Below are 8341 nucleotides of genomic sequence, written 5' to 3'. Positions count from 1 at the left end.
TGATTATATACATTTAGTGATAAACTTGAATTGTATATGATTTTAATTTCTTATCTTGATCGCTTATGTATGTTTCTTGTATCATTTATAACATCACTACATATTATTCTAGATATATATGTACGGGGAGTTACAGCTCATTAGGCTACGCAATCCACACCCTCGGTGAGTTACACTTGTACATCGCATCAAGAGACTTGCACAAGCACATCGCAAGACCAATCAGATTCCTTTCCTAAGCAAAATTCATCCGAGATGGGTTACCGCCGTGACATTGCCTAAGTGGCGTCCAACCCCATCACTTGTCTATACGTAGATGAGTTAATGTCGAGTGAAAATACGCCATCTTGCATTGATCACAACGAAAATCAAGCATTGATCACAATATAACCATTCCATCAGTATAATGCATACTCCGTATTATATACATATCCTATCTCACAAGTGTACTAGCAAAACATACTTAAGATGGACATATACATTCCAACACGATTTTCATGTCACACATGCATATTATTCATATAGGAATGTAGTAACAATGCATGCTATACACATAACACTGCACTCTTTCTACAATGCTTAGGCAAGCCATAATAGTCGAGGAGACAATAGGTTCCCATTACAGAACGATTTTGCACTCAGGGAAAGAAATAATAAAATTCTGCATAACAGGGCCCGCTTAGCAAGGTCCCAACGGGCTAACACAAACGTAAAACAGAAAGTTTCACTTTCGAAATCTCGCTTAGCAAGTTCGCGATTTATGAAAAATGGTAACAGCGCTCGCTTAGCGACCTGAGTTCGCTTAGCGAGATAGTGATTTTGCAGAAAAACGCAGGAAACAACAGACCTGCTTGGGGGTGCCTCCACCCCTCTCATTCACCTGCATGTAGCATCTAATAGTACATTTAAGTAAGAGATATCACAACAAGTCATTATTCAACAACAAGAACATGTATTTGACAAGAATCATGGATTTTAGCACTCAAACCCTAAAATCCCCAAAATCATGATATCCCCATAAGTCCCTAAGGTGAGACTCACCTTAATGAAGAGGACGAAGAGAGTTGATTCTTGGTACAAGGTTTTGGTGCATGCGAAGGTTTCAACTTGAGCTTGAATTTCCTCCAAAAATGGATTTCCTCTCCTTTCTCCTTTTCACGTTTTCTTCCTCTTCTCTCCACAATACCGCTTTTGTTCTAACAAGTGAAAAGATCTTTAGCGAAACAAACTCTTATGTCTCATTAAAGGGTACAAGGACTAAAATACCCCTCAACTAAACTTAAATATCCATAGTACCACTTAGTTCTAATCCAAATAAATAGAATTTCTATTTATTCTTATACTTAAAAACTAGGATGTTACATAATTTGTTGAATGAATTTTAATTGTTTTAATTTGAATAATCAATCGATAGACGTTAAGTCGACTAATCGATTATTCGAGGATATGGTGGATGTAAAATCCATCCATCCTATTAAAAAAATATTGGAATTAACTTGATTTGAAAAGTGCTTGATTATGGATTTTAATGCTTTGATGTTGATTAATTAATCGATAAATATTAAGTCGACCAATCGATTATCCTAGGATATTTATCATATAATTTATAAAAAAAAATTTATTTATCATATAATTTATAAAAAAAATTGAATTAATTAGATTTGAGAAAAAGTTTACATTACGCATAAGATACGAATTATTTACATGGTTTAATTAAAATTGAGATATATCTTCGATTTTTTGTAATAGCACTAAACAAAATTAGTTTGATAAAAAAATCTAACAATTAGTTTAAAACAAAGCTAAAAATAAAAATATATTTTTTTCTTTTGTGTTTTTAATGATAATTAGTACTAATTAATCAATTAAAACTAATAAAAAAATTAATTAGATGTTTTGTTTATCTTTTTGTTATTTTTTAATAATAATTAAAACTATGTATTAAAGGAATTAAGACTAAAAAAATTTATTTAATCATTCTAAGAAGTGTAGAAAAGGAATAATGATAATCAAATAATAATAAAAAGGAATAAATACTAATTAAAAAGATTAAAAAAAAAAGAGGCTTTCATGTTCTGAATATTGTTTTTTATTTTTTATTTTTTTTATAGCTAATTAAAAAAAGATGTACTAAATTAAAGTTAATACAAAAACCAAATAAGATTAACCGAATTAAATCTATCAAAAATCCGAAAAAAGACAAGATTAAGGAGGAAAGAGAAGTTAAATCGCTCTGATCAAGGGAGGGCGATTTGGGGCTTTAGGGTTTTTCTTCCATGCGCGGCGGTCTACGGCAGCGTCCAGACGGATGGACGGTGGTCAGGCGGCATCAAGGTGGGCGAAAGATGTACTCCTGGGATTCTTTCCCACCATCTTTCAATCTGAAACGTGGTAGGGAGGAAAACATTGTTTCTTTCTATTTCTCTGCTTTTCCGGACAGGTACACGGCCAAGGAGTTTTTCGAGCTGTTTGGGTGCATAGGGGAGGTGGTAGAAGTGTCGATTTCACCAAGAAGAAACAAGTTCGGGAAAAAGTTTGGTTTCGCAAGATTCGTGGAGGTGGAAGACGCTAGGTTATTAGCAGTGAAGTTAGACAATGTCATCGTGGAGGGGAAGAAGATACACGCCAACATCCCTAGGTTCGACAGAATTAAAGATAGAGAAGCGGCGTTTCAGTACAGGGGGAGGGGTAACTTTGGTGCGGTCGAGATTAAGAGTAGAGATCGAGGGTTTGGACGTATCAACAATAGAAGGGAGGGGTTGTCTTACGCAGGGGCGGTGGGAGCTTCAGTTTCTGCTTCAGCTCCGTTAGCTTCTTCGGCTCAACCCTCAGTTTTGTTGAGACACATAACGAGTGAGGAAGACAGGAACAGGTTCGCTAATGCTATGGTGGGTGAGATTCTGATCGCGGGTTCGACGCATAGAATCCAAACCATGATGGATGTTGTTGGTTTTCACGCTATTAAGGTGTCGGTGTTAGGGCCGAATCTTTGCTTGCTCGAGGAAACGGAACAAGGAGCTTTGGGGATTCTGTTAGAGGAAGGTGTATCAAACTGGAAGTGTTGGTTTTCTGCAATCAGGAAGTGGACTCCTGATGTTGTTGACTCGGAGAGGACAATTAAGATTAGGGTGTTCGGTATACCGTGTTTTGCGTGGAACAATGATTTTCTTATGTCGTTGGCGAATTCTTTGGGAACGTTTATCTGTTTGGACAGTAGGACGTGTGAAGGGAGTTATTTTGAGTTTGCTAGGATCACACTGAAAGTGAAATTTGATTTTGCTTCTCAACAATCAGTGTTGATAGATATTGACGGTGTCCCTTTTACTCTGCTGGTTTTGGAATAACTGGAGTGTCATTATTTTCCCTCCGTCTCCATTGCTTCTTCTAATTCTAATTCTGAATCTTGGTCGTCGGATTTCGTCGATTCGGAGGAGGCTTGGTCTGATGACTCAAAAGGCAACAGGGAGGATAATGTGAAGGTCTCTGATTCTGACCCTATAGAGGAATTTTCGTCTAGACATTCCTTGGCTGGCAGTAATATCAGTTGTTCCGCATCAGGGCAATCTGATTCGGTCGTTAAAAACTCTGTGTTAGAACCTTGCTCCCCTTTAGATAGTGTTCAGCCCGAACTGGGAAGATATGATAGGGCTCTGATTGCTGCGAAATCGAAGGATTTATCTTTGGTGTCTGATGGTAATGCTCTGTCTGGCTCTGTTCCGTTGGAACGGGAGATTGCTCAATCAGCAGCGATGTCGCATGCTGGTTTTTTTCAGGGACGGGTTTGTTTAGTGGCTGGTGGAGGAAGTCTCGTGGGCGCTGGTCAGGACAAGGTGTCAACTCACAAGCGGTTAGCAGTGAGCTGTACAGGCCATGTTGGAAATTCTTTCTTATTGGACAATTGTGGTAACAGGGAGGTTAATTCAGTTTTGAAATCTAAAAAGATCAAATTGAAGAGAATTTCTGAGCTGGGTTCTGTCAAATTTTTGGCAGCTACAAATAAATTCAGGAAGATTAAAAGGAAAGGGACTCTGCAACAATGTTCTTGTTCTGATTTACTGGCAGTAAGTAGTGGTAAAACTGATATGTGTTATGGGGATCATGCTGAAAATTCAGTTATTTCAAGGAACAACAAAAAACAATGTGAGTTAGTGGAAGATGAAAGGGGAGGTAAATTGAAGGAGTCAATTATTGCTTTGGGTGTTATAGGTAGGGAGGAAGCTAATTCTAAAGTTGTCCCGACAACGGTTGGAGGGGAGGAGAAAACAAACCGATTTTTATGATTATTGGCACGTTGAATATAAGGGGGGAGCAAATGCTCTTAAAAGAAGAAGAATTAGTTCTCTAATTAAAAAAGGTGGGGCGGATGTTTTCTTGATTCAAGAAACGAAGATTGCTAACATGCATGAGTTTTGTGCTCTTAGTTTTTGGAGCAACACGAATATTGGTTTCTCTTTCTCTAACTCCCTCGGCTTATCGGGGGGGCTAATAACGCTTTGGAAAAACGAGGCATTGGAGGTTATTCACAGTTTCAAGGGGGAAGGATATCTCGGAATAAAAGTGATATGGAAGAGTTTTATTTACTACATTGTGAACGTTTATTCGTCGTGTATTTTATCTAAGAAGAAGGAGTTGTGGAGTAAGTTGTTAGAGTTGAAAGAGACTTTCACAGATGGCGAATGGATTATAGGAGGGGATTTCAACGCCGTCAAACATCGTGGCGAGAGGAAAGGGAGAACGTTATATGATAACAATAGTGGTATGAGGCTTTTCGCCGAGTTTGTGGAGAAGAGTGATTTGATAGACATTCCTTGAAAAGGTAAGAAGTTCTCGTGGTATAGTGGAGATGGTAGGTCCATGAGTCGCATTGATAGATTTCTTCTTTCGGAAGTGATTGTTGATAGATGGAAGGTTATTGGCCAAAAAATTGAAGATAGAGATTTATCGGATCATTGCCCCGTTTGGCTCGTGATGGACAACCGTGATTGGGGGCCGAAGCCTTTTAGGTTCAATAATGAATGGTTCTCTTTTGATTCTTTTATCCCTTTTGTGGAAAAATCTTGGAATGAGATTAAAGTTGAAGGAAGAGGGGACTTCATTTTGAAAGAAAAACTCCGACGCTTGAAAGATTGTTTGAGGTGGTGGAACAAGAATGTTTTCGGGAAGATAGATTTGATGATGGAGGAGGATGTGAGAGAGATTAATTTAGGGGATGAAAGGTTGGAACAAGATTCTTTTGATTCTTATTCCGATGTTGTTTTAGATAGGAAGAAGGCTTCTAGTAGGTTTTGGTTGAATTTGAGGATAAAAGAAAATATGTTAGCTCAAAAAACCAAATTGAGGTGGTTGAAAGAGGGGGATTGTAATAGTTCTTTTTTCCACAAGGCTATGAAGGAGAGAAGAAGACTTAATCACATTGGCCCTTTATCTTCTTCGGGATTGTTTTTGGATTCGGTGTGTGAGGTAAAGGAGGAGGTTCGTAGTCATTTTTCCAATAAATTTGCGGAAGGGGAGCGGTTAAGGTCGTTTTTGGGAGGCATCAATTTCAACAAAATTAATAGCGAAGACGTGAAGGAACTCGAGAAACCTTTTCTTGAGGAGGAAATTAAAGAAGCGATTTGGAATTGCGGTGATTCGAAGAGTCCGGGCCCGGATGGATTCTCCTTTTTGTTCATCAAAAAGTGTTGGAATATTGTCAAAGAAGATTTTGTGCGGTTTTTTAATTGTTTTCACTCCGGCGAGGCTTTATCGAAAGCGGTCATCTCCTCTTTCTTGGTGTTAATCCCGAAGTCTCCTAGTCCGGTTTCCTTGGATGACTATAGACCTATTTGTTTAGTAGGTTGTATGTACAAAGCCATTGCGAAGCTCTTGGACGGAAGATTAAAAAGGGTGTTGAACTCCATTGTCTCTCCTTGTCAAACCGCGTTTGTTCCGGGCCGACAACTTCTTGACGGCGTGCTAGTGGCAAATGAGGTGGTTGATTATGCTAAAAAAGAAAAGAGGAATTGTCTTCTCTTTAAGGTGGATTTTGAAAAGGGCTATGACAAGGTAAATTCGAATTTTTTAAGATCTATGTTAATTGATATGGGTTTTGAATCGAAGTGGGTTAGATGGATGGACCTTTTGATCTTTCATAGTAATATGTCCGTGTTGGTTAATGGTAGTCCGACCGATGAATTTGTGGTAGAGAAAGGCTTGAGGCAAGGTGATCCTCTTTCACCTTTTCTTTTTGTGTTAGTTACGGAAGCTTTGTCGGGGTTGGTTAGGAAGTCTATGGAACTAGGGGAATATAGTGGTTTCAAAGTAAATGGAAGATGTGTGGTGGATATTCTTCAATTTGCGGACGACACTTTGTTGGTTGGGGAAGGAAATTGGAAACACGTGTGGGCTATTAAGGCGGTTTTGAAGGCTTTTGAAGAGGTGTCGGGTCTTGGTATAAATTACCACAAGAGCAAATTGATTGGAATTAATACTAATCCTTATTTTTTGGAAGCGGCGGCGCATGTTTTCTCATGTAGGAGGGAAGACAATTCTTTCAAATTTCTTGGCATTAATATTGGTGCTAATCCTAGGAAGTCTTCCTCTTGGGATCCTCTCCTTGCTAAAATGAGGAAACGTTTATCGGGATGGAAAAATCGCTTCTTGAACATTGGAGGTAGGTTGACTCTCTTAAAATCTATTCTTTGTTCTTTATCTATTTTCACCATGTCTTTTTACAAGATGCCGAAGAAAGTGGCCAAGGAGTTTTCGCAACTTCAAGGTAACTTTTTGTGGGGTGGTGTGGAGGAAAAAAAAAAGATTCATTGGGTTAGTTGGAAGAAGGTTTGCCTTCCTAAAGAATTGGAAGGTTTGGGTATTAAGAACGTGATGGACTTTAATCTTGCGCTTCTTAATAAATGGAGATGGAGAATTCTTAAAGGTGATAATAATGTGTGGTACGACGTGCTAAGAGCCCGTTATGGAGACATTTCGACGACGGTATTTTGTGGGGATTCTAAGGCGCATTCATCTTTATCCAAATCTTTGTGGTGGAAGGACTTAATCAACATTGGCATGGCGACTAATAGAGATCCAATGGCGAATCATTGCAAATTCGAGATTGGCAACGGTTTTTCTATTCCTTTTTGGGAAGGTAGATGGACGGAAGGCAATATTCTAAGTCATGAGTATCCGGACCTTTATTTATTGTCTTGTTTCAAGAAGGTTTCGGTGGGAGCGATGGGAGGGTGGCACAATGGAGTATGGGGTTGGGGTGATTTTGGTATTAAATCTAGCTTTTTGACTACCGACATTCGTCTTTCTTTGAACTCCCTTCGTTCCTCTCTTCCGTTGATGGCTTTTGGTTCGGATAAGGGAGACAAAGTTGGTTGGTTAGGGACTAAAGGAGGTGAGTTTTCGGTAGATTCTTGTTACATTTTTTATGCTTCTTTTCGTACTCCGTTTGGTCCGTGTAATAAAAATGAAGAGTTGGTGGTCAAAATTTGGAAGTTGGCGGTTCCTTTTAAAATAAGGATTTTTGGGTGGAGACTTTTTGTTAATCGATTGCCGACTAAAGATCTTTTGAAGATTAGAGGTATTCCTATTCCTTTAAACTCTTTATGTTTCTCTTTTTGTGAGGCGGAATTAGAAAGTAGAAATCACTCATTCTTTAATTGTAAAGTGGTGGATTTAATTTGGAACGATATTGCGATTTGGGTCGGTAAACCGGTTGGTAAGGAGGAGGATTGTTTAGCTAATTTTTTGGATTGGTATAGTTTTTGTAAAGTTAACAAAGTTAGGGAAAGCAAGTGGGGCCTTATTTGGATGACAACCACGTGGTCGATTTGGTTAACTCGGAATGGTATGTGTTTCCGGAATGACAGTTGGAATGTTGATAGTACGGTGTGGAATGTAAAGTTGCTCGCTTGGAAGTGGTCCTTTTTGGGAGAAAATTCTAATTCCAATTATAGTTTTTACGAATTTGTAAAGGATCCTCTTTTGTTCCTATCGTAGCTAGAATTGGTTGGTATTTTCTCTTTGTTTGGGAGGACTTGTCCGCTTTTGTGTAAACAGGATTGGAGAACCCTTTGTTCTTCCTTTTATTGATTCTTGATTACTCAAAAAAAAAAAATCTATCAAATAAATCAAGCGAAAGACTAAGTCAAATAAATAGTAAAGAGATTTTGGAAACAAGAAATTTATTTAAAAAAAAAACAAAGTGTGTTGTGCAATTGTGAAAATTTGTTGATTTCTGGATGATCAACGTGTTGTGGCTCCCTAAAAGTGTAGCAACTAGTGCAATTTATACATAAAAATTTAGGTTAAATAAAATAGGAAATTAAATCAATCATTAAAAATGAAATTA

The sequence above is a fragment of the Vicia villosa genome, linkage group LG1 (assembly GCF_029867415.1).
Source record: "Vicia villosa cultivar HV-30 ecotype Madison, WI linkage group LG1, Vvil1.0, whole genome shotgun sequence".
NCBI lineage: Eukaryota > Viridiplantae > Streptophyta > Magnoliopsida > Fabales > Fabaceae > Vicia > Vicia villosa.
This window is presented reverse-complemented; position numbering follows the sequence as displayed.